The sequence below is a fragment of the Balaenoptera musculus genome, chromosome 12, assembly GCF_009873245.2.
Source record: "Balaenoptera musculus isolate JJ_BM4_2016_0621 chromosome 12, mBalMus1.pri.v3, whole genome shotgun sequence".
NCBI classification, from domain to species: domain Eukaryota; kingdom Metazoa; phylum Chordata; class Mammalia; order Artiodactyla; family Balaenopteridae; genus Balaenoptera; species Balaenoptera musculus.
This window is the reverse complement of record NC_045796.1, coordinates 37,381,614-37,409,529: the sequence shown is the minus strand read 5'-3', so window position 1 is coordinate 37,409,529 and position 27,916 is coordinate 37,381,614. Positions and strand designations below refer to the sequence as shown.

The window sequence follows — 27,916 nt, the reverse complement described above, 5'->3', positions numbered from 1 at the left end:
AAGGGAAGTGGCTGAAATAGAAAAGGAAAGGAGATGGTGCCCTTATTTCCTGGACGGAAGCTCCTCTTCCCTTGGCCACATGGACCCTAGAACACCTGGACTTCAGGCAGGTTGGAAGTGGGGAAGGTGTCACTGAGCTAGGGCTGCTCACTGCCTCTCGCCGCCCCTGGGCCAGCATCTCCATGCAGTGTCCAAGGGTTGTTTTTGGCCGCTGCCTCTGGAGTCTAGCTGCTGCAGTGACCACACCATTCTCTAGGGCAGCCCAGATGGAAAGGAAAAAACTGACGCAATCTTATTTTTATTACCATAGGACTTCTGTTTTCTCCTCAAGTTTTGATAAAGAGCCAACTAGGTATCACTTAAAATATAAGAAAACACCCAATACTATGGGATGACCTTTTATATTTTGAGACAGAGCCTGGAGCTCATCTTTTTTTTTTTTTTTTTTTAAATGCCCTATGAGTTAGTATTTTATGAAATTCTCGATATGCCCAATAATGACAATTCTTTTTTTTTTTTAATTTTATTTATTTATTTTTGGCTGTGTTGGGTCTTCGTTTCTGTGCGAGGGCTTTCTCTAGTTGTGGCAAGTGGGGGCCACTCTCCATCGCGGTGCGCGGGCCTCTCACTATCGCGGCCTCTCTTGCTGCGGAGCACAGGCTCCAGACGCGCAGGCTCAGTAATTGTGGCTCACGGGCCTAGTCGCTCCGCGGCATGTGGGATCTTCCCAGACCTGGGCTTGAACCCGTGTTCCCTGCATTGGCAGGCAAATTCTCAACCACTGCGCCACCAGGAGCTCACCTTTTAAACCATATTCTAAAACCCAGTTCATAGTGACAATGAGATTGTAGGGGAGCTGTTAATAATAATAAATAATAATAAATAATTTATTGATAATAAATAATTATTATATTTATATTATAATATTAATAATAATATTATATTAATGTAATAATTATTATAATATATTATTATTATTAATAATAAATAATAATAAAATAATACAATGGTAAATGTTCATGTATTTGGTTTAATGGATTAAAATAGAAAAGCATCAGGAAAACATATCAGCTGAACCTGATTATTTTTTTTTAATCTCAGAAAATTCTCTTCCATCTACTCTTATGAGTTTTCTCAACTTTTATGTATGTGATTTACTAGTCTTTGAAGTGTTGCATTGTAAGCAAATCCATTTAGCTTTTGATGATGATTTCTGTAATTTGGAGTTTGATCACTGGAGTCGTTTGTCCCCTGTTGACATGAAATGTACCTGAGTGGCATATCATAGGTTAAAGCATGAATGTTCCTCCACTCATCATCCTGAAACTAGGCAGGTTCTTTGCACGATGTGCAGAGTCAGTAACAACAGCAATGCAGAAAGACAATCTCCGCTGGCTAACAAATCCTACACCCCTACACCAAGCCTGTCCCTACCCTGTTAACATACATTTGGCAATTTTTAATTCCATTATTAAATTCAAGTATAAATAATTACCAATTCTAATTATCAATAAATATTACTCATAGTTAGCTACTGTGTGATTTTTTTGTTTATAAATTTCTTTTACTTGCAAATCTAATTTGAACCCCGCAAATCCCTCCAAAATGTATCATCTTAATTCACAGGATTAGTTACTGTAAGCTACCATAACAAAATACCACAGACTGGGTGGCTTAAACAACAGAAATTTACTTTGTCACAGTTCTGGAGGCTAGATGTCCAGGAACCAGCAGGGTTAGTTCCTGATGAGGACTCTCTTCCTGGCTTGCAGGTGGCTGTCTTCTCACTGTGTTCTTTCAGGGCTTTTGCTCCGTGCGCATGTGCAGAGAGAGAGTGCGCTCCACTGTCTCCCTCTTCTTATAAGGACTCCAGTCCTATCAGATGAGGGATCAAACTTATTTAACCTTAATTGCCTCCTTAAACGCTCTATTTACAAATACAGTTACATTGGGGATTAGGGCTTCAACATGTTAATTTGGGGTGGGAGACAAGTCCATGACACCCCATTTTGCAGATAAGACAACAGATTGAAAACTAGAGCTAGAAGAGTTAAAGCGTCAGAGTCAGTGCTTGCTTCTAAAGTTTTACTCTCTGGTCTTTGCTTTTGCTACAACTCGCTTGTGATGAAAAACAATAATTTCATGTATGTTTATAAAGAGCCCCTGGCTTTCCAGAAACTGCAAAGATTATCTGTAAAAAACTAAAACCATAAAAGCACGAGATTTTAAAAAATAATTATTATGTTTAATATTATTTAATAATTATTAAATTATTATTTAATAGCATATCATATACTACTTATTTAATAACAATTATTATTTTAATACTGTATTACAATGTAGTGGAAATGATGTCACACTGCTCTGAGCCTTGGTGCTTTCGTGCCCCAGCAAGCATGCCAGCTCACCACAGAGGCATGAATGAGCCTGCTGAGACCAGATGAACCATCGAGCTGAATCCAGCCCAAACTGCCAACCTTCAGAATTGTGAGCTAAAAAGTGGTTGTTATTCAAGCCCCTAAGTTTTGAGGTTGTTTGTTATGCAATAATAGAGAACTGATGCCCTAATCAATAAAAGAGGGCTAAAAGCAAAAGTACAAAGAAGTCAGAGCCTGTCTTAATATTTTGAATCTCCTTTTCTAGGTTTAATACTCAGGCACTTGATAGATATTTATTTTAAAAACAAATGACTAGTGGGAAGAAAATTGGTAGCTTTGTCCTCAAAACATATATCCCTTGGCATATAAATATGACATCACACCCATGTTAGCCAGACTCTTCTTTCATAGTCATAATGATAGCTATAGATACCCATAACATTTTCATTATTCTCAGAAGGGATTCTCTGAGATTGAAAATGAGACAGCTTAGTTGGTAACATTGATTCAAAAAAAGGAATCATAGAGTAACCCAAGGGAGAAGGAATGAAAATACTTTAGATATAAAGGTTGACCTTAAAATTCTCAAGAGCTAGCAGGAGTATCTAAACCAACTCGGAAACATATATACGAATAGATGGGTACAAAGGAATGCATATAACTATGTACAACAAAAGTAAAGTTTAGGGAGTGATGTGCATGAGAGCCATGGTGGGGAGAGGAGGTGTGATTAGAGTGACTGTATGAACATATTTTCTGACCAAAGTGAGGTTCTGAAGGGACCTCATGGTGTGCCCACATTTACTGATATCTCCCCTACCTTTTCACCCCCGCTGCAATCATATTCACTTGTCCTTTCGGAGTCCCAGATTTCTTGACTGAAACAAGAAATCTGTTTGCTATTTCTACCTAGCAAACACAGAGAATTCTCCCACAAGCAAAAAGATATTAGAGTGTAATTCATGTTTTTTCAGGCTATTGTTTGTATTTCATTGAGCCTTCTGCCTGATTGCCCTGTTCTACATCTAAGCAATAGAGATTAGGCCTGAGTTTGTGTTCTTGGCTGCCAGATAAATCATTCACTCTCGTGTCCTTTTTGTGAACCATCACATCTCTCCATGTTGGTGGGCATTCTGAGCAAATATGGCATTCTGGAGAGGAGATTACTGTTGATTACAAGTACTGCATCTTGACTTTGTCCTACAGGGAAAAAATGGCAAGAAGATTATGGTAATTAGGTCTAGGCTAGATCTTAAGGTTGTATACTGAAGAATTTGGTGAATGCCCTTTTGGGAAGTGGTTGCTTTGTGAAGAAATTTGTGAGATCTCTCAGGTGATTTTATTCAGCACCATTAGCCTCTCCAGGTCAGAGGTGGTCATCACTGGCATCTCAGAGTCCTGAGTTAAAACCACTGTGGGAGCAATATGCTAGCTAGGAAAGGATTTTGTGGCAGAACACAAGACTTGTGTGGTAAATAAGTACACAGGAGTAGTTGGTATTGCAACGTTTCCAACCTAAATCTAGAGTTTGTGAACTTGCCCTGGGAAGAAATTAGGCTTCTGAAAATTTTACTATTTTTTATCTTCCTTTCTCCCACCCCCAATTACAATAAAAAATAAAATACAGACACCTCAAGAAGTCAATCTTAACATCTTACAATGTTGCAATTAAAACAATTACTCTAAACTTTTTTTTGGAGCCCATTCTGCATTTATTTATTTATAATTGAAGTGTAGTTTATTTACAATGTTGTGCTCATTTCTGGTGTTCAGCAAAGTGATTCTGTTATATATATACATACTCTTTTTCATATTCTTTTCCATTATGGTTTATTACAGGATATTAAATATAATTACCTGTACTATACAATAAGACCCTGTTGTTTACCTATTTTATATATAGTAGTTTGTATCTGCTGATTCCAAACTCCTAATTCATAAACTTTCTTTTAAACAAAAACATGTTATGCTATATTCGGGAATAAATTTTAGAGAATGCTCATCAAACTAGAACTTCCCCCAGGATATAATTTCTTTATTCTTCTCTCAATACTCCCTTTATATTGAATTGTCTTATACATTTTTTTTTGATGTGAAGTTGTTTGTTGTTTGCCACTAAGACCTTCCCATAGTCTTTTCATCCATTCCCATCTTAGTCTACTTCCTCCAGTTTCCTGTTTCTCCTCCTAGTTTACTTATAAAAGAGGTATTTCTTCAGAACAACTTTTGATCAAAGTTGCATTATTGATACTTAGGACAACTCCAAATCTTTGAATTAAGAAACTAGTCCATTGACTAGTCTATGGTCTATGATTGACCAACTGTATTGCATCAACACCAATTAGACATCTTACTTTGTTAAATGGATCAGAAATGAAATATAAAGAAACAAACAACCAAAAACACTTTTTACCTGTAAAAGTGGTTTACCTCTTTACTTTAAAAACAAGGCAAAGGAGTCATTTTTTAAAAACGTTAGTTTGCTGAAAGGAATTCTAAGAGGTCCTCTAGTTTATTCTTTTTCGATTAAGACCTGCTCTTGATATCACTAAATAACAGAGTAGTCTTACCATTTCTTCATTCTGTTTTTGTTAATAATTTATTTAGCAAAAAAATTGGGAGGTATCTATTAAGTGTTAGGTATGCTGCTAGGACTGCTAACAAGAGGAAAACATCATGCCCACCCATGAGGAGATCATTTAATTAGAAAAGACTGACTTGGGTGCCTGAATTCCTTACATGAGGTAGGGAAAACGAGAGGATGTACAGGTCTGAAGGAGAAGGAAACAAGTGGTGTTAACAATATTGAGTTTGAAGTGCCCATGAAGGGGACAGTAGGTAGCTAGATGTGTAAGCCTGGAGAAGTCCTGACCTATGAATATGGACTGATATTGGAGTCATTGTCATAGAGGTTACTGAAACTGTGAGGATAGGAAAACCAGACAAGAAGACCATGAAGAGTGAAAACCAGGCTTAGGATAGATGCCAACTAAAAACCCAGCTAAACATTGTTATTATTCTGATGGTCCTGGTCACCTACCCATAATTCTAGTTTAAAAATCCTCCTATTCAAACTTGATGAAGAAAAAATATGAATTTATAAAATCATGGTTTGAAAAGTCCACGGCAGACCACCTTAAAACTTGGCTGGATCCAAGCGCTACATCGCCATAGTCAGGACTTGGCCTCTTTGCATCTTTCAGTTCTGCTGTTCTCCCATTGGTTTCATTTCTTCTAAATGCAAGAATGTAAGAATGTAAGATGTATAAAAAATAGCCCCTGAAAGTAAGAGAGGAGGATGACTGACAAGACACAGAGAAAGTGATGAGTACCCTGGGAGAAGTACCTGTAAAGTATTAGGGAGTATAGCCAGGGAAAGACACAGTTATACATATGCCCATTTCTTCTGTTTTTTGTAGTCTTCAGTGGAAATAGAAAGTCACTCATATTTGTCTTATTTATTGTACTTGATACTCCTGGAGGCCCTTATTCACTCAGAGTTGTGGAGTTGTATTCTATAGGCCAAATAATCACAATTGCTTTAGTCGAATTTCCAGTTCATTTTTGATCATTTTAAACATTTCTACACTCTATTCTGATTTGTCTCTAAATTCCCCAGGTGTTTAAACTTTGTATTCTAGAGCTCGAACTTCTTGTTTTGGTAAAGGTCTGACCAGTAATAAAAAATGCGTTATTCCAATTCTACACCCCAGCCTTCTAAAAATGCTTTTAACAGTAATTACTCTACTGAATTGTACACTACTCAATCTTTTCTCCTTTTAGGTTTTCTTCCAGTTATTTTCACATCCCTGTTATGGAGGTGAAAAGAGAAAAAATCATGCGAGGTGACAATATCTCCTAGTATCTAATACATTGACTTTGAACTAAACTTCTATTGCAGTGGAATTACTTCTGATTTGCCTATTTTGGTTTTTAGGTTTTTACCGAATAGCTATTAAAAAGTTTCAGAATATTTAAATCACTCAGTACATAAAGACAAACATTATTGCTGCCATACAAATGGACATAAGTCTGTGCGGTCAAAACATCTAGGAAAAAAATTTTTTTTAAATGCTGTGACCAACTGAAAATTTCAGTTGAATTTGAAAATATAACTTGAAACTTTGGAACTTGTCCTCCAGTCTGTATTTGCTACCATTTTAGATATTTCAGCTGGATTTGTCAACGAGCACAAGAACTGATTTAGTAATCAACATGTGTGGGGTAAACTGTGTAGTGCTGGACCAGGGGTCAGGAAATCTGGCTTTGAGACCCAACACAGCTACCCAGGTGACCTTGGAGAACTCACCTACCTTCTCTGAAAGTCAGTCTGTCCTTTTGTAATATGGAATCTATAACCATTACCTGAGATTGTGGCAGAAACCCAATGACATAACAGAAATGAAAACAGCTGGCATGTAATACTGGCTCATCCAGTGATACTTTTCTTTTATACTTTTTAAAGATATTAGGCCAAATGTAGAAGTATCAGAAGATACAATCCCTTTCTTCAAGCAATTTATATTCTAGTTGAAAAGATTGTATGTGAACTTCCAATGATGTCTTATAAGAATTGAGAAGGAGGATTATCAGGAACAAGACAAATTGGGGAAGAGTTCATGTAGAATATGGAATGTGAGGTAGGCCTTGAAGTTGGAAGAGTTTGCATTGCTGGAGTGGAGGAGGGAACATCCTAGCCAAGTGAAATAAGTTGAAGGAAAGCAGAGGTGCAGAGAGCTTAACAGTATGGCCTTCCAACATGAAAGCATGATGCTTTCCCCAGGATCTTTAGCAGATTACGAAATAAATAACAAAAACGATCTTGCTCTTTCCCTGCACACATCATGGCTCACCGAGTCCTAATTCAGGAGGAAAAAACTCATTTCCTTAAAAGCTATTCTTTCTTTCCATGAGTCAGCTAGGGTGGGTTATCAGAGAAAGCACTCAGTACGTTTTCTCTTTAAGCACAATGTGGAGAAGTTTAGGTGGATATCCTGAGCTCCCAGCTGTAGAGAGAGGTTTAATGAGAGATCTTTGAAACATGGACATCATGTCAAAACTTGCTAGTTTACAGCTTGAGGAAAATGATACCTAGATTCAGTGAGTGACTTTCCCAAAGCCTTAGATACTTAAAGACCTAAGTCAGATACATAAAGACCTAAGGTGAAGACCCAGGTCCTCTTGGCTCCTGAATTTTCTGTTCAGGAAGATTGAACTATAATCCAGTAATGGATTGATGAGTACTCTTTCACTCATTAAATTACTTTTGAGTGCCTGCTATGTGCTAGACACTATCCTGAGTACAAGGTTAGAGTGTGGAAATAAATGAAGACCATCCAAATGAGAACAAACAAAGGCCATTTGTTTAGAGTTTGCCATTGCAAGGGAATCGGCCACCATCACTTAAGTTTAGTTGACTCCAAGGCAGGCAGGGGAGTGGTAAAGCAATATAGTGTAAAAAAGGAAGGCTTTAGGCCTGGGGGAAGCTGGAGGGGGGCTGACTGGGAGTGAAGCATCCTATGTGATGAGTTTGGGGAGGATATTTTGCGCTCTCTGTTTGGTCCTGATTTGGGTATGGGGACAAAACTGGAGAAGTTGGCAGGCATTAACCAAGCCCTGATGATTCTCCTGATCATTCTGGATCAAGAAGTTGCAGTTTGGGCTTCTCTGGTGGCGCAGTGGTTGAGAATCTGCCTGCCAATGCAGGGGACACGGGTTCGAGCCCTGGTCTAGGAAGATCCCACATGCCGCGGAGCAACTAGGCCCTTGAGCCACAATTACTGAGCCTGCGCGTCTGGAGCCTGTGCTCCGCAACAAGAGAGGCCGCGATAATGAGAGGCCCGCGCACCGCGATGAAGAGTGGCCCCCGCTTGCCACAACTAGAGAAAGCCCTCGCACAGAAACGAAGACCCAACACAGCCATAAATAAATAAATAAATAAAACCCAAAAGTTAAAAAAAAAAAAAAGAAGTTGCAGTTTGACTTCTGGAACTGGTTGCTGCAGAGGTTGAGGGTCAGAGTTCTACTGTCTTATGTGATCCGGCCAGTGTCCATTTATATATTCATTCCCTTTGGTAGCGAGCCAGAGAAGCCATGCCCCATCTGTGGAGCTTACAGGCTACGGAAGAAGGCAGGTGATGAATAATGGTTTAATCAGGCCTTAGACCATGCTTCCTGGGTGTAGAAAGAGATCCCTAAGAGCGGACTTGACATATCTGGGGAGTCAGGGAGTTTACCTGAGTAAATGACATCAAGCTGGACCCCAAATGTTGAGTGGAAGAAGGTATTCAGAAGTAAAGTGTCAAAATGTCATTACTAAAAGTATTTGTGAGGTTTGTCAAATATCTCTGTCAAGAGTAGACTATATTCTCACAAAAGGGTATCAGTTCCCCCTCCATCTCTGATGGGAATCAAAGGACACAAGGCTTTATGCTATTTTTGTCTTTCACACCATAGCAACAAAATCAGAAGGGCTCCCATCGTGAGGGCCTACTGTGTCTTAAAACAGAACCCCCCGAAAGAACAGCATTTAACATGAAAGTAGTATGCTGACCCTCCTTGGGCTAAAATGTTGTTAATCAAGTTTAAATTTAGCTCCCACACAGTCTCAAAAGAAAAGGAGACAGCGAGGCTGAGAGGAAAACCTTCGGAGGCCTCGGAGGCAAGGAAAACACGTGTCAAGTCTATACCGGCGCCCTGTAAAAACAAACGGTGCAGATGAGAAGGCGCAGCTTCCAGAAGGCTCATTAGCAATCAGACACAGCCACGGGGCTGTCTCCGGGTCGGGAGCAGGGCCCACGCCACCACGGAGCCTGTGACTCAGTGGCCTGCTTGCGGCCGCGCTCCTAAGATGTGCTCTCCAGGGGCTTAGACAGGGAGGAGGAGGGGCAAGAAGCCAGGAAACACGACAGGCGACGTGAAGAAAAGCAAAGCTATCGTCCTTACCTACCCACTGATAACCAGTAATGAGAGATGCGGAGGGGGTGCTACCAGAGGAAACGAAGCCAGCAGGATTTAATGCGAGGCCCAGAGCTCTGCGGCTGCCCTTTTGCTCCACCCGAAAGCTGTTTCCACTCCTTAGAAGTCAAAGGACCTCTTAATATCAACCTATTTTGTGGCCTTCTACGTGAGTGGAGATGCATGTTATTTTTTAAATAAATTAAATTTTTTTTTAAAAAAAGAGGCTACCTTGAATTTGATAAACACTTTAAGTGAATTTGTATTTTCTTCGCTCAACAGCAGCTGCATACATGGGAAAACAGGGGGTATAGTTTACAAATCGTGGCACAGCCCTTCCCCAGCTCTCCCTCATCCCTGCAGGCTCGCAGGAGGGAACCACTGTGCCACACAACGGAAAAGGAAAGAGCGAAAAGGGGAAACCTACACTTATTGAGTACTGACTGCATACCATTCTTGGGTAAGAAAGGTATTATTTATTATCCTTCTTTTGTGTACTAGGAAACGACAGCTAACTTGGAGAAATTAAAATACCTGCCTCAGGTCCGACTACTGGTAAGTGGGAGAGCAAGAACTTAAAATCACAGCACTCGCCATCCCCCACCCCCGCCATGTTCCTGCTTATTAAATTAAGTAAGCAAGGAGCCCGTTAGACTGAGGAGGTTCTAATGCCTTCGCAGCCTTTGTAAGCAAACAAAACCTAAGCCTGTAAATGCCTCAAGATGAAAAAATTGGAACCTAATGGACAACCAATCACACACAGCCAACTAGCTTTTTTCAAATAAGGTAAGCGCTTAAGCTACAGCCAATCAAATAATCTCCTTTCTTTGCTTCCACCTCTTCTCTGTAAAAGACTCCCCAGCTCTTGTCAGAGCTACTAAACACTTTGGTTTGGTGCTGCCTGATTTGAATCGATTTTTGCTCAAATAAGCTCTTAAAATTTTTAACAGGCCTCGGTTTATCTTTTAACATACTTAAATCAGTCCAACCTCACTGGGGGTACATTAGGAGTCAGTTGACTCTCTCATGCACATTTGTGAAGGAGTGTTGCACCTGGTGGGATTTTATTTCCTAGATGCTATTGGTGGGATGCAGCAGTGATGAGTGATTGAAAGGGGATGGGGCTTCTTGGACCTAGAAGGTTCAGGATAGCTATGTGAACAGTAGACTGTAGGAACTTTGACTAAAAAGGCACATTAAGTGTTAAAACTATAAAGGATTTGATACATAATTCATAACCCCCCCCCACACACACACACACAAAATCTTATACAGAGAAAAGAACGAGGGATTAACATTTGGGCCACCATTCCCAAGTGATTTTTTTTAAAAATCTATTTTCTGTCAGTATCTGAATTTCACCCAGGGCACTAGTTTTCAAATGTGCTCAAATTCCTCCAAACCCTTCAGGGATCCCCTTGGAAAGCAATGGCTGATCTGAGAGTCCCATCTCAGGCCTGAGACCCCATCCCTGCTTTCACAAAAGGTGCTTCATGTTGGTCTGTTTCACAGGTTGGATTCATTTGATAGATTTTGCTTGAAGAAAGTTGTCTCTGCCTTAAAAAAAAAGTGTAAAACCACTGTACTAAATAACTTTAATGCCTGGCTGGTGATAACCCTCAAAAAGTATTTGTTGGCCAAGGGTAGACTACTTGAACCACAAATGATTCTTCTGGAACAGTCATTTAATCCTTATTTAAAATAACAATGTGAGATGGTATTAGAAACATTCATGTATTTTCACAGAAGACGAACTATGACATTATTAATTTGGTTCAGGCTGGAAGATTAGGAAAAACACGTTGCTGTTGCCTGACCCGTAAGTGGGGTTAAGGAAATCTCCTGGGGGTCCGGGGGAGCGTATGAGCTGTCACCCTACTGAAGATGCTTACTCAAGTCACATTTTCAATTTTGGAGTTACTATTAAACCCGCAGGTTTTTTTTTTCAATTAAAAACTAGTGATCCTGTGGTGCCCTCCACTCTGAGAGAACAGGGATGTTGTAAGACCTCTGAGAAGCCACCTTTACTGCACACCCATCCTCCAGGAGCTTCCCGTACCACACAGCGCTGCAGAAGTAGCTTTCTCGGACTTGTTAGTTGACTGTGACATAATGAGATACAGGACAAGTAAGATGCTCTCGGAATATGGTGCTGATGAGCAAAGAACGATGAGGTGGGCAGTGCTTTTCTCATCCAGAAAAAAATAGCAACAGTACCATTTCTTGAACCCTTACTAAGAAACAGGCACTCTATGATTCACTCCTTTGAAGTAGTTACACTTACCACTTTACAAGGAGAGACTGTGGCTTGTTAAAAATGCTCCAGTGGCTCTCCATTCTAATTAGAAAAGAATATGAACACTTGACCTTGGTTCCAAGGCTCTAGGTAGTCCTTCTCTCTGACTTGATCTTTCTTTTTCCACTCTCCTTTTTGGTAGCCCTGCTCCTGTCTTACTGGTCTTCTTCCTGTCTCTTGCCTGTCTAAGCTTATTGTGGGGCTTGCGGTCCTATTTATATATATACCTATATATAATATATATATATATATATATATATATATATATATATATATATATATATATATATATATGTTAGTTATTTGACCTGGGCAGGCACCTATTTCTCAGAGCCACTCAGTCTTTTGGAGCAGGGAAAAGACAACTCTCTCCTGGGTTGGGAATCTGAGCCCTTCATCTGTGACGTAGTCTCCTCTTTTATAACTTCTACTCCCTGCCTTTTACAATCAGAGATAAATGTGTTTACCTCTCTCTTCTGCAGATCAGCATGGAAACGTGCCTTCTTAGGACTATGAATCTGGTTAATAAAAGAGTAATTTCAATTCAGAGACTTTAAAGGCCTGGATGAACTTTTGGAAAGAATGTTATTTGAGATTCCTTTATTACCCTTGAGAAGATGTTGGAACCTAATAAGCCAAATAAGAGACTTGAGCCATTTTTATTCCTTAGTAGACCAAATCGGAGGTCTACAAACTCTGTAAATAATGATTACATTTAAACCACCTAAAATAAGCACCCTAAAGGCTTGCTTTGATAATTTAATCCTGGGATCCTTTTGACTTAAACTTTCTTAACTTTGGATGAGTTACCTGATCGAATTTGTTAAAGTTTAGTTTACAAACAATAACTAAGCAAAGCCCTTTTGTCTGTGGAGAATCATGCCTACCAGTTGGAATGATCTGAATAAAAGAACTTTTTTCTATGCAGCTTGCTGCTTAGACCGGAGTTGGAAAATCTTATATCTGAATTCCTGTCAGTTGACCTCAATAACTTTCACTTTTAATGGGCTCGAAACATTGATTTTTGCCTAACTTGAAACCAGGGGGAAAAAAGAAGTTTCACCTGAAACTTGGCCCAGAATTCTTTGTGGTTTATAAATCATGCACTCACACTCAGGTTGGGTTAGTGTTTAGAGCAAAAATCAGACAAGGAAACTTTTGCTTATTTTAGGTTTCAAAAAAAACCTTTACAGTCCTGCCCAGCACACTATGTGTTATAGATACCAGAATGCACTTCTGGACATTTGAGTGGATAGGAAGATCTTAGGGCAGAAAATTAGACAGAAATCTTGGATATCCCATCTGAATGTACTAGATTTGTTTCAGGGGTTATACTAGTAACCTTTTAAAGGAGTTTTTTTAAACTGCTCTAAAGTGTGCTTTGCTATCAATGAAAAATTTTAATATCTCTCCTTGACTTGTCACTTTTTGGAAGAGGTGATTTGTGTCTTTCCCACATCCCAACCCCAGTCCTTTCCTGTGATCTTCTCCTGGTGATGCAGGACTAGCCCGGATGCATTCATTAGGCTAGTTTAGACTGCAAGCATGGAAAACCAAGTTGACTTAAAAAATGAAATAGCTCCATGCCTTTGACATCCACTCAGCTCTGCCCTTGTATCAGCTTAGTTCTCACACCAGCTTTCCTCATGATGACAAAATATCTTCCAATGGTACTTGAGAATATGTGCTCCCTGATTTATGTCCAGAGTCAATAATATATGGGTATATAAATTGTTTTTCCGCTTGCTTTTTTCACCTAACATTATGTCTTGGAGATCATTCCTAATTTTATATCTAATGCTACCTCATTCTTTTTTAAAGACTGCATGGTACTCCAGTGTATGGATATACCTTAATTTATATAAGCAGTACCTCAGTGATGGACATTTAGATACTTTCTAATCTTTTGATATTGTAGCACTACTGCAATGCATATTCACGTATGCATGTTGTTCAGCACAAATGCAAATATATCTCCAAGACAAAATTCTTAGAAATACAATTCTTAAAAGAAAGGATACATGGATTTAAAATTTTCTCAGTATTTCATAGTGAAAAATTTCAAGCATACAAAAATAGGGGGATTACAAAATGTAGAGAGCGACACCCCAGAAACCCATCCTCCACCATCAACAATTATCAGCACATGTTTAAACTTGTTTCATATCTACTCTTTCATTTTAAAAATATAACCAAATACCATGATCGAATTAATAACTTCTTTTTTAATTTAACATCTTTATTGGAGTATAATTGCTTTGCAATGTTGTATTAGTTTCTGCTGTATAACAAAGTGAATCAGCTATATGTATACATATATCCTCATATCCCCTCCCTAATATTATCAAAAATATTCAGACTTCCCTGATTGTTTTGTAACATATTGTATAGTTGTTTTGTTCAAATCAGGATCAAGCAAGGTCTGCACACTCATTTGGTTGATATGCTTTATAAGTTTCTCTTAGTCTATAAGTTCCTTCTCCCCCTTTTTTTAGTTCTTTAAAATTTAGGAAATTATTAGGAAAACAGGATGTAGAATAGTGCCCTTGTTGTGTCATTTAACATGGTCCACTGTCTCCAGCATATTAGCAAACTGGTAGTTAGATCTAGAGGCTTGATTTGGTTCCAGTTTTTTTTTTTTTTTTTTTGGTGGGGGAGGGGAGAGAGACATTATATAAGTGATGTTCTGTACTTCCTGTTACATCCTATCAGAAGGTACATATTTTATGGTTATCCCTCTTTTTGTTTTATCATTGTAATTGTTCAATTGATCAATGATTGATATTGTCAGCCCAATCCATTATAAATTGTTCAACAACTTTCTACTTAATAACTGTCTAAATCCATTATCTCATTAGGGTCTTGAAAATGGTAACATTCCAATTCTACCATTCTTTCTGCACGTATTAATTGGAAATCTTCTCATAAAGAAGAATGTTCACTTATTTGGTTATCCTGAGGTACAATTTGTTCTTGAAAAGCAATATAGATGTTTGATTCTTTTCCATTCTGCCAGTTATTAGAATAATGGATTGATTCTGTAATATTGTTAATGTTGGCATACGGACTATGCAATTTAAATACTAGTTTTGGGACTTCGCTGGTGGTGCAGTGGTTAAGAATCCACCTTCCAATGCATGGGCCGCAGGTTCAATCCTGGGTCAGTGAACTAGATCCCACGTGCATGACACAACTAAGAGTTTGCATGCCACAACTAAGAGTTTGCATTCCACAGCTTAGGAGCCTGCCGCAACTAAGACCCGGCGCAACCAAAAAATAATAATAATAATAATAATACTATTTTCCTCCTAAAGAAGAAACCAGGGCTTGAAAGAAATGGCTGATTCCAGGCCTGGGCCAGGATGAACAAGATGGAATATGCCATATCAAAAAACGTAAAAGCTTTCTAAGACTATTGGAATTGTAACAAAGGGACTCAGGAGCCAACTTGAAGAAAATGCTACTGGCCAAAGATGGAAAATTTTGAACATAAAAGAAAAAGAAGAACAGCAGTGGATAGATATACAAAAATACATTAAAATCAATGAGTTTGTAAAGATACACTTTACAAAGAACTCATTGGTTAACTTTAGAGGATGCGTTTTTTAATTTCCATAAGTACAGTTACAGGTTTCCTAAATAGAATAATTATAATCATTTTCATGTAAAATATTTATAATATTGTCATTATAAATCTCCATAAAAGTCTAGAAAATAAGTGGAATTTTATAGAGAAGCCAAAGTCACATGAAGATTAAATTAAGCAGAATTGAAAGCTTTCTTAGTAACCTATATATATATTCCAAAATCTAGACTTCTCATCATTAGATGATATGAATTCAGAAGATGGAAAATAATCTTGGAAGAGCTTCATTGTAACAGATGGATTAATATATGTAATTGGTAGCTATCATACCAGAGAAATAGTAGCTTTCTCTAAGTTCTTAAAATTATTTTGCATTAGTAGTATATTTTTAATGTTTTAAGGCTTAGGGGGAGTTATGATTATTTTTGGAGCTATTTGACAAGAGAAAGGAATTCCTCTTGTGTTGAGATAATCAAAAATATTTAAGCAGTCTTAATTTTTCTGAAGAGTAATACAAAAGGAATGAAAAATTGGTGAGAAAATATTCTTCAATCTCTAAATTTCTTCAAAAATTTAAATCTGTGATTCTCTAAGGATGAGTACCATTACAATAAGAATATTTATATTTCTATCAGTAGTTATAAAATTTTTATTATGAATCATCTAGAAACAGGATGACTCAATCATTTTTGAATAGTTTAAATAAAACTTTATCTTCTAGGTACTTAAATATGAAGAACAAAATTATCTATTGAGATGCCTCTTAATTCTGAGAAGTATGACACATTTAGGAAAGAGTCTTCCTCTTCTTTCTCCTAAATAAACTGGTTATTGATTTTGGAAGTGTTTTAATCTTCCAATGGAAAGAGGTTTTATATTTATTTTATACAAATTAACTGCAGATAAATGTAATTAACACTTTCAATCACAGAAAAGGATGGAGAGTGAGGAGAGTAAAAAGTTGAAAATGGAGGAAAGAGAAGTAGGTAGAGCTCTCTGTCCATAGAAGCCTGTAAAAAGTGTGCTGTAAGGAATGGAGTGACCTCCAGTGAAGTGCAGGCGGGCTCAAAGTAGCAAGGGTAAAATATTTTCCTACAGATGTATCTTCATAAAAATCGTGAGGGGAAATTATAGAAGATGTTTAAATGGCTAAAAGAGATTATTAGATAGCCTTTCCATGGAATGATGTAGCTTATGGGGATTATCTAATTCTATAGGGTTGTGTGCCTTTGTCTCTCTTTGACTAGGCTCCTACAACTCTGTAGAGAGAAGTTAACCGTACAAAACTGCTAATGTTTCTGTCCATAGCTATGCAAATGATTCCTGTTCAAGGCAATGCAAATGGATTTCTCAGTGTGTTAGCTCAGGCTGCCATAACAAAACAGTATAGAGAGGGTAGTTTAAACAACAGAAACTTGTTTCCTCACAGGTCTTGAGGCTAGAAGTCTGAGATCAGAATGCCAGTATGGTCACGTTCTGGTGACAGCTCTCTTGGCTCGCAGGTGGCTGCCGCCTTATTGTGTCCTCACATGGCAGGGAGAGAGTGATCGCTGGTATCTCTTGCTCTTTTATAAGGACACCAGTTCTACTGGATCAAGGTTTTACTCTTAAATCTTCGTTTAACCTTAATCACCTCCATAAAGGCCCTAACCCCAAACAGTCATATGAAGGGTTAGGGCTTTAACATGAATTTGGGTGGGAGTTGTGAGGGGCAGACACAATTCAGTCCTTAGCACTCAGGTAGATAATATATTCTCTCTGTATGTCAAACTACCATTTAAATCAATTGTAACATCTTACTGGTTCCCTCATTAATTAACTAGTTAAATCAAATATTTGACATGGTTTTTTTATACTTGCATAAGTCATATCTCTTTTATAATTTACCCTTTAACAGGAGGATCAGACTTTATTCTTACATGGCAGCTCCTAAACTTACTGAAAAGAGAGATTTTTTTTTTTTTTTTTTTTTACTTATTTTTATTTATGGCTGTGTTGGGTCTTCGTTTCTGTGCAAGGGCTTTTCTCTAGTTGTGGCAAGCGGGGGCCACTCTTCATCGCGGTGCACGGGCCCCTCACCATCGCGGCCTCTCCTGTTGCGGAGCACAGGCTCCAGACGCGCAGGCTCAGTAGTTGTGGCTCACGGCCCCAGTTGCTCCGCGGCATGTGGGATCTTCCCAGACCAGGGCTCGAACCCGTCTCCCCTGCATTGGCAGGCAGACTCTCAACCACTGCGCCACCAGGGAAGCCCCAAAAAAGAGAGATATTTTAAGACACTTTTATACCCCAATTTATTGGAGTCACTTTCCTTGGTTGAAAAAACTCACCCTGGCTTTCTTTTTATAGTTTATGGATCAATTATTAATTAAAAAGTAGCTGGATGAAAACATTAAGAAGTAGACATCCTTAGGCCTACACCCAGGCGGAGTCCTACAAGTTATACAATTTGGTTAAAGTCACTCAAACCCTTGGCCTCCATTCTTCCATCAATATAATGAAGGAATTGGGATGAATGTTCTCTAACGTCCCTTCCAAATTTTAGACTGTGCTGGTTCCGCAATTTGTGCATATAAAGGGTGGGATTGTAGAGACCAAACTTTCCCACTTGTCTAGAAGAAAAATATTTTAATAAAATATCCACATTTCAGTGATGTCTCACTTCTCCACACCCTGCCAGGTAAGACTGGCTTTCAGAAGATTTTCTTTCTCTTCTCTTCCCCCATCCCTTTATACAGCTGCTTCCTGCCCCCTCAAGAAGTCACTAACTCCCTTTGTGTTCAAGTTTCTCCATCTGTGAAATGCGAGGCTGAGTGCCCATGGGCCTCCCAGGGGTATTTCGTGTCTGACTGCCTTCACAGAGCATTCACTATGCTGGGCATTATCTACAGGCTAAGTTTGGCATTTCCTTCCTTTCCTTTCTTGATCATAATTTGATCCTAACTTCCTTGGGAGCCTCTTGTCTTTACAATTTGTCAGTAGTTCTAATCCTGTTTCAACATAATTTAGAGCTATGGTGATGCTAATGATGTCATTGATAATGAGCTGGGGATTGGCAGAGAGCCTTTTAAAAAGTGTGTTCAAATAGTGAAGAAAAGAGTCCAAAAACAAAAAAAGAAACAAGCAACAGCAACAAAAAAACCCACAGTGGTAACATAGGAAAAAGCGCCCATCTAAATAAAATAATTTACCCAAGACAGCGTTGCCAGATAAAATACAGGACGCTCAGTTAAATTTGAATTTCACATAAACAGAGAATACATTTTTAGTGTCCCATCCAACGGATATGTGCTTCATCCATACTAAAAACATTTTTTGTTGTTTATCTGAAGTTCAAATTTAACTGAGTGCCCTGTATTTTTATTTGTTAAATCTGGCAACCTTAATAAGATATTAAATATACAGCTTCTGTCCAGCAATTTCTGCCTGAGATAATCTGAGGTTCCAGTGTGAGGCTGGGCTTTTATTAGTTCTTCAAATATTAAACAGAGAAATATTCCAAAGTTGACAAGGGGAAGAGGTTGAAACTTCCCCATAGTCTTACTGTTAAAAAATATGTGGGAAAACTATAGATATCATCACCCTGAACTTTTAGTGTCATGAATATTTGGTCCTAGAAAAAAAAATTTTGGCAATTCCATGAGAAGTTGCAGTTCTCATATGTTTAGCAGAAATAATGCAAGAGTTTTCTAATGGCTATAATATTTGTAGTGTTTGAGGGGTTCTGAATGTAGTATCGATAAACAACGAAAGGATGCAGGTATCTTCAGGAAGTCTTTGGTTTGAAGGCACTCAGTGCCAAGGATAAGGCTGCACAATAGGGGGCACTGACGCAGTGGTCACGCTGTCGAGGACCATGTGATAACCACGCAGCAAAAGGCTCGAGCAGTCTCCGTGGTACAAGTGCACACTGATGCTCCCTGCACCACCCCAGAGCACCATCTGTGACATCTGTACCCTCTACAACAACTTGAACTATGAGGGATACTCAATTCATTGACCATTAGAGAAGCAGCTCCTTACGTGCTTTGCAAAAACAAAAAGGACTTTTCTCTAATGTTCCTTGGCAAATAAAATGATCAGGGAAAGATGCAAATGCAAAATAAATTGAGAGGTATGACCACCTCTGTCATCCGACCCAGCACTACTCAAAGTATGGTCAGCTGTCTAATGCTGGTTTGTGAGCTGTCACCATGCAGCATCAGGAAAATTGCAGAAATTTAGAGTAAACATTTAGAAACCTTTACAGTTATCCCATAGAGTAAAAACAAGTCTGCTGTATCTAATAATGAAAAATTGGGGCTTGCATTTTGTATGTCTTTTTTGTTATTGCTGGCTTCACTTTTTTAGTAATTTGTTTTTATAAATATTTCACAAAAGTATCAGTTATTAAAGGACTATCATATTGTAAAAGATGAGAGACACACTAATTTTGATGTCCTTTAAAACAGACAGCTCCTACAATGGCTTAAATGAAAACATTAAATTGATCAATTCAGACTTTCAATAAATAGTAATTACAAAGCAGGCACTTTGCTAGACACTGTGGGTAAAATGATGAATAAAATAGATATCATACTGGGGTTCCTGCCCTCACAGAGTACATTTCAGGGAAGAAGACATAATAAAATCACAATAAAGTAGATAGAAAAATACAAAGTGAAATGGGAATGCACTGTAAGAGACCTTAAGCTGGTCAAGAATTCTGTGAAACATTCCCAGAGGAAATTACCCAAGCTCTGTTAGGTACGCTAGTCTGAAATTCAGAGAAAAGATCTGAGCCGGAGGTATAAATGTGGAACAGTTCTCTGAAGATGTTAATTTAGGGCTCGGGAATGGATGAAATTGCCTAGGTGGAAGACAGCACATGAAAAGAGGGGAGAACTGAATCTTAGAGGTCTAACAGCTGAAATGAAACTCCAAAGAAGATGGAAATACAGTAGCAAAAGAGGAGAGAGGAATTAAGATTGTGGAGTGCCTGAAGCTAAACAAAGAGGGTTTGGAGAAACAGGGAATGATAAAGAACTTCAAATACTGCCGAGAGTTCAAACAAGAACTGAAAAATACGCACTGTGTTCACAACGTGAAAGTCATTGTCTTTGGTGGGAGAGGTTCCTGGGATCTTGTGATGGAGGTGGGAAGTGTTTCAGAAGCCAAGCTGCAGGAGGATGTAAGAAAAAGAATACAGTGATTATAAGCAACTCTTTCTAGAAGTTTTGTTGGGGAATGGAAGACAATGTAGGACATATTCAGAGGGAAATAGGCATAAAGGAATTTTTATCTTATTTTTAAGGTGAAGCGGCAAGCATAAATACTAATCGTGGGGATGTTATAAAAAGCAAGCGCTTGGAGATAGTGATGATGGTAGGGGTTGGTCAATGGCAGTTTCCAAGAAGGCAGGAGGAGAGAATCCCTGTGTGACTTTACACTCATCCTATTTATAATAACCAAATACCTGTTGTCTACTAGGTTCTCAACCTCTGAGGGCAGGGACCATGTTTGTGTAGATCATCACCCTCTACTTGGCACCTGGGCTGGTGCTGGAACATCAAGATGCTCAGGAAATTATGAAGAGAACTGGATGCCAGTAGAGGATGTGTGTCTTTGACACATGGAGGGGTACCTCTTCCTCCCTGATAAGAAGACATGAAGGAAGACTGTGAGGAGGGAGAAATGTGAGGGATTCTTTCAACTGATATGTTTTATTTTCTCCGTGAAATGAAAGAGTGAAAAAAGAATGGGGAGTTGATAGGGTAGAAGGCTTGAGAAGAATAATGAGGTTTTGACACTACTGTTGTGTAACAAGATCTACTGAACCATTGAAGAGTAGTAATAAACGGAAGTCTGTGATGAAGACACAACTAAGCTGTGTTAGATATTCATGTACGGCACACACTTCTTAGAGTCACAACTGACAAGGAAATCATGAAAGAGAAAAAGCTTCTGGTTGACCATGAAGTGTGTAAACTGAGAAGAAGGGATTGGGCTTTGGCACTGGGAAAGCAGCGTGAGCAGAAGCTCAATAATAGAATTTGACCCTTTGGAATCTACAGGAATACCAGCTACATTGAGCTGAAGTTCCCCTCAGGTACTGAAATGAAAGCATTGGGGGCAGGGGAGAAAGGCAATAGAGGGTCATGGGCACCCTTGGCCATTTCATAAAATGCCCACACTGTCTGAACGTCTCCCAACCTCATGCTAAACGTTTCGTGTTTTAGATTCACACCATCATCCTTCCTCCCTCTTTTCTGCTGTCCACCACTCTCCAATCACTCTCTCATTTACTGAGGACTTTGACTCAGGTTATCATTCCTGTCCAGGGCCTAAATTTGCCCTGGTAACTTGTGTGCTGGAAGGTAAATCACAATCAGCTCTAGCTTCAAGGGCATCTGGGAAATGTCATTGTTTAGTTTTCAAGCCTTTTTAGTATAGGAAGAAAAGTAGAAGGAGATTAGAATAGATATTAAGCAAGCAAATATCCACCATTATATCCACCACAGTGGACAGAGAAAGTATATTAGAACAAGATTATTAGAGGCAGAAAAGAAAAACTAGGAAAGTTTAAAAATAAAGTCTTCTGGTATAATACTAAGTGACAAAGTACAGCTTGAAGAACTCTATTGATATTAATACTGTAAATATGCAAAAATTGATGAACATATGGACAAGTAGTAGATGATATCACAGGCAAATTAGGTAGTGTGATACGGGACAATTTTTATCTTGGATTTCAATAACATTAATTGGTTTGCATTAAGATAACATTAAAAATGTGGGATATTGAAATTTAAAAGTTCAGTTGCCAAGGTTAACGGTGTAACAATTACTATGGACTGCGGAAGTGAGGTGAAGATGCAAGTCCCTAGAGGCGAGATCAAAGGATTAAGGATTTTGCTCACCTGTCCTGTACCTAACACAATGCTTAACAGATAATAGATGCTCTATAAATGTTTTGAATGACCATCTCTTTAGCTCAGAAAAGACTGTCCAAGTGACACTGAGTGACTTTCCAAACTCCTGTTAAATATTTGAGACTGTTACAAGCCATCTTTTTTACTGTTGGGGAAACAGGAGTTCTAAAAAGTGAAGCACAGTAATCACTTGCAATTGTACAGTCTTTTACTTTTCAAAGCTCTTTTGTGTAATATCTTTGTTTACAAAAAAGAATTTTCCAAGCAATAAAGAATGATCTCTATGTAAATAACTGTCATTGTTACCCCCTGAGACATAGCTGCAGAATAACTTGTGTTTTAAGTATCCCCATTTCACAGATGCAGACGCTGGGATATACAGGGCAGTAAGGAGTGACCTAGAGCCTAACAGCCACTCAAGACCAGGGCTCAGTTCTTCAGAAGCAAGCAAGCACTGTAAGAATTTTTTTTTTTTAATTGCCAGTGATTTTCCTTATGCTCCTTACCAATGGCTAAAAGAGCAAAGAGGAGGAGTCAAATGATTTGGGGATGAGATTTGACTCAACTTCGGATTGACTCTGGGTCAACTCCCAGAAGCCATGATACTTGCCTTGTCGGCTTCTTGTCTGGGTGAAATAATACACACCTAAATTCTACAGTCTATAAGAACTCTGTGTTTGGCACTGTTTTTTTCCTTAGGTCTTTTATATCACTTGTGATAACCACTGTGTCTTCCAGATTTATAACACCAATTGAAATGATTAATTTAGTGCAAGGCACTGTATGAGTGCTAAATACCTATTAAATTTTTTTAATATACATATATGTATAATAAATGAGAGTCTAACAGAATAAAAAATAAAACAAAAATGTGTTTGAAAGTAGAATGAAAATACACAAAAGGGATAAGTGAGTCATCTACTCCAAATCTCCTAATAGTAGAAAAAGAACACAGCATTTTTAAAAAATTGAAGTATAGTTGATTTACAATATTATGTTAGTTTCAGGTATGCAGCATAGTGATTCAGTGTTTTCACAGATTATATTCCATTGCAGGTTATTACAAGATAATGGCTATCAGTCCCTGTGCTATACAGTCTATCCTTGTTGCTTATCTATTTTATAGTAGTTTGCATCTGTTAATCCCATACTCCTAATTCGTCCCTTCCCCCTTCCTTCTCCCCTTTCATAACCACAAACTTGTTTTCTATATAAGAGCCCAGCATTTTTGTAGCTTCCTTCCTCTTTATCACTTCAAACATAAAATAGAGATCTAAATACATGGCTAAAGAATGCCATTAAAACGGACTCAAAAGCATTTGCACCAAAAATAAACAAAACTTTTGACTTTCTGTTATATAGATCCAGGTCTGTTAGTCCTTTCCTAAAACAAGATCTGTACCTCAAGTTGCTGACATTTGAGTGGTAGCTGGAGCTGATTTTGAATTTCATTTCATTTCCTGTTTTAGTGCTTAATTATGTCTTGATAAATTAGCGACATCAAATTAATGCTTTCTGGGAGATTTGAAAAATCCCAGACACCACAGTCTTTAAGAAAAATCTCTTCAACCTAGTGTATCGTTTCCCATCCAGTCAGTGATGTTGACAGTCTTGACCTAACTCAGAATCTCTTCTCCACAACTGTCTACAGAGGAGATTGCACTGAGGGTAAGTTTTTAAGCCAAATGCAACCAAGTATATGTGGGTAAAAACCCAAGGAACTTTTCCCAAAGGGTAGTTACACATTCCGCTCTCCCGTTTGCCAACACGATCACCATAACCCAGTGAGTTCCCCAAGGGTTAGGAACAGCCACAACTTGTCTGTGAGGCCAGGAGTCCCACTGCCCTGACGCACCACCAAACTCAAGGGCATGTCCCGAGGCATCGCCTGTGTCCTTTCAGGCTGAAAGCTTTATTTGTCTTCAGTTCCGCGGACACCCCAGAGGCAGAGCTGCTTTGACCACCCACTCTCCGAGAGGGTCATCACCTGTTGCCTCGCCCAGGTCAAAGGAGGTCAGCTTCTCAACGGGAATTTTCAAAAAGGAGGCAGGCTTGGTCTGTCCATAAAAGGACCTCTTTGAGGTTGGTAGAAAAAAAAAAAAAAAAAAGCCATGCATTTTGTGTTCCCAGTTAGAGCCTCTGGAACGAGGCCGCCTGAGAACAGGCCTGTGAACGGCTCTTGTTGGAGGAGGGCCAGCAGAAGCAGCCCAGACAATTTTCACAGGACCTCTCGCTGCCACTGCTCACCCAGAGCAGCCGCAATTGGAGTCGGGGCGGCCACCCCCGGGCCCCCCCCCCGCCCCCCTACCCCAGGCGGCTGCTGAGCAGCACCCTGCCACCAAAGCAGCTGCCTTCCGACAGGATCAAGTCGTTCAGGGTCAAGGGCAGGGAACCAGATTTACACAGACAGGCCAGATGAAACGCGGACATTTGCTGATGACCATGGGGAGTCTCCACTCTTCTTTGCCTCTTTCCCCTGCAGTGAAAAAGTCATGAAATCCAACCTGCAGTCCCTTTCCCACAACAGGACCCTTTAGCTCAATATACCTGTGAATGAGAATTCAGTCTCACGGGGACACACGTAGTGGCCGGCCGTGTACGGTTCCGGGGACTGTTGTTCACCTCCCTTTACCTCCTTCCCTTCCCTCTGGAGACCTGGGGCACATTCAACAGAACAGCCCAGTGTGCTGGGCTTGCACAGCGTGGGAGGTCAGGGCCAAGTGTCAGGCGTGGGCAGCGCTGGGTGAGGCTGGAGAAGGAGCTGCAAGGGCCGCTGCAGGCTCCGTCCTGGGGCAGAGGGGCCGCCCGTGCCCACCTCCCTCCCTCACACAGAGGAGACGTCCCTGAGCAGCCAGTACCTGCCTCGCAGCTCCCTGGAACCTGAGTGCCTTCCCTCTCCTCTCTCCTGCCTCTCCCCACCCCACCACGACAACTGCACATCAAAACACAAAAAATTAGAATTTGAGAGAATCTGGGAGTTCAGAAACCAAAAGAAAGTAAGAGAATGTGCAATCAGAAAGCGCTCTGGGCCAGACTCTCAGGGCCAATCTGCCCCTCTTGCATCCAAACAGCTAAACTTTCACTCGCCTCCTAATGTTGTCTGAAAAAGAATTTTCTTTACTGCACTGTCTGAAATTTGTCATCATCTCTACTTTTATTAAAAAAAAAATGTGGGGACTTCCCTGGTGGCACAGTGGTTAAGAATCCGCCTGCCAATGCAGGTGACACCAGTTCGAGCCCTGGTCTGGGAAGATCCCACATGCCACGGAGCAGCTAAGCCCCTGCACCACAACTACCGAGCCTGTGCCCTAGAGCCCACGAGCCACAACTACTGAAGCCCGTGTGCCTAGAGCCCATGCTCTGCCACGAGAAGCCCGAGCACCGAAACGAAGAGTAGCCCCCACTCGCTGCAACTAGAGAAAGACTGCATGCAGCAACAAAGACCCAACGCAGCCAAAAAAAAAAAAAAAAGTCAAGTCCTCTAGAAAACCTGAATGCACCGTAGGGTTTCATGGCTCATGCTTTGTCTCTCTCTCCACAGGGCAACAGTGCTATCTTGCTTCTCTCCAGACCCAGTTCAAATATCTCCTTTCCTGTGAAGCCTTCTGGATGCTCTCAGATATTCACTTCTCTCTATACCCTGTAGGTACAACGACTCTCTACTCTGCACTACTAAGTGGAACTATGTACATCTACTACTCAGTTTTAATGAAGTTCTTCGCTACTACCAGTGAAGCAATGATTTTTAAGGCTCTTCTCTTGGCACTGTGGCATGGAAACTTCACCAGCACCTTAACTCAATGCCTCTGTGGCCAAGCCCAGGCCTTTGTGGGGTGGCTGGAGGAACTGAGCCTAGCGATTCTGTGGGCTGGAGCTCACACTTTGGCTCCATTGGAGCAGTGATCTAACAAGCCCCTTAGTTGCCCGGCCCCATCTCTTAGCTACCGAGGCAGCACACTCAAAGGTGAATCAACTCATGATCATAGTGGGGAGTGTAGATTTGGACCCACAGCTTCCAGAGACAAACCAATACAAGAAAATCCAGGAGGAAAAGAACTCCGGCAACATCCACTAACACAGCCTTTTGTGGCATCAAGTCTTTTTTTTTTTAATAGATCTTTATTGGAGTATAATTGCTTCACAATACTGTGTTAGTTTCTGTTGCACCACAAAGAGAATCAGCCATATGTATACACATGTCCCCATATCTCCTCCCTCTTGAGCCTCCCTCCCATCCTCCCTATCCCACCCCTCTAGGTGGTCACAAAGCACCGAGCTGATCTCCCTGTGCTATGCGGCTGCTTCCCACAGTCAACTATTTTACATTCAGTAGTGTATATATGTCGATGCTACTCTCACTTTACCCCAGCTTTGCCCTCCCACCCCATGTCCTCAAGTCCATTTTCTATGTCTACCTTTTTATTCCTGCCCTGCAGCTAGGTTCATCAATATCATTTTTTTTTTTTTAGATTCCATATATAAGCGTTAGCATACAGTATTGTTTTTCTCTTTCTGACTTACTTCACTCTGTATCACAGACTCTAGGTCCATCCACCTCACTACAAATAACTCAATTTCATCCTTTTTATGGCTGAGTCATATTCCATTGTATATATGTGCCATATCTTCTTTATCCATTCATCTGTTGATGGACATTTAGGTTGGTTCCATGTCCTGGTTATTGTAAATAGTGCTGCAATGAACATTGTGGTACATGGCTCTTTTTGAATTATGGTTTTCTCAGGGTATATGCCCAGTAGTGGGATTGCTGGGTCGTATGGTAGTTCTATTTTTAGTTTTTTAAGGATCCTTCATACTGTTTTCCATAGTGGTTGTATCAATTTACATCCCCACCAACAGTGCAGGAGGGTTTCCTTTTCACCACACCCTTTCCAGCATTTATTGTTTCTAGAGTTTTTGATGATGGCCATTCTAACTGGTGTGAGGTGATACCTCATTGTAGTTTTGATTTGCATTTCTCTAATAATTAGTGATGTTGAGCATCTTTTCATGTGCCTCTTGGCAATCTGTATGTCTTCCTTGGTGAAATGTCAATTTAGGTCTTCTGCCCATTTTTTAACTGGATTGTGTGTTTTTTTGATATTGAGCTCCATGCGCTGTTTGTATATTTTGGAGATTAATCCTTTGTCTGTTGTTTCATTTGCAAATATTTTCTCCCATTCTAAGGGTGCTCTTTTGTCTTGTTTATGGTTTCCTTTGCTGTGCAAAAGCTTTTAAGTTTAATTAAGTCCCATTTGTTTATTTTTGTTTTTATTTCCGTTACTCTAGGAGGTGGGTCAAAAAAGATCTTGCTGTGGTTTATGTCAAAGAGTGTTTTCCCTATGTTTTTCTCTAAGAGTTTTATAGTGTCTGGTCTTACATTTAAGTCTTTAATCCATTTGGAGTTTATTTTTGTGTATGGTGTTAGGTAGTGTTCTAATTTCATTCTTTTACATGTAGCTGTCCAGTTTTCCCAGCATCACTTATTGAAGAGGCTGTCTTTTCTCCATTGTATGTTCTTGCCTCCTTTGCCATAAATTAGGTGCCCATATGTGCGTGGGTTTATCTCTGGGCATTCTATCTTCTACCATTGATGTATATTTCTGTTTTTGTGCCAGTACCATACTGTTTTGATTACTGTAGCTTTGTGGTATAGTTTGAAGTCAGGGAGCCTGATTCCTCCAACTCTGTTTTTCTTTCTCAAGTTTTCTTTGGCTATTTGGGGTCTTTTGTGTTTCCATACGAATTGTAAAATTTTTTGTTCTAATTCTGTGAAGAATGCCATTGGTAG

General features: G+C 39.6%; 1 long non-coding RNA gene across 1 annotated transcript; it reads right to left on the bottom strand.

Annotated features, from left to right (window-relative positions):
• Window positions 1-3,371: 3,371 nt before the first annotated feature.
• Window positions 3,372-20,783, bottom strand: LOC118905506. The gene is made up of 3 exons (XR_005022237.1): window positions 20,670-20,783; window positions 20,286-20,372; window positions 3,372-3,578 (listed from the first exon to the last, which is right to left on the bottom strand). It is a non-coding gene; the product is annotated as an uncharacterized LOC118905506 (long non-coding RNA).
• Between the last annotated feature and the right edge of the window lie 7,133 nt (window positions 20,784-27,916).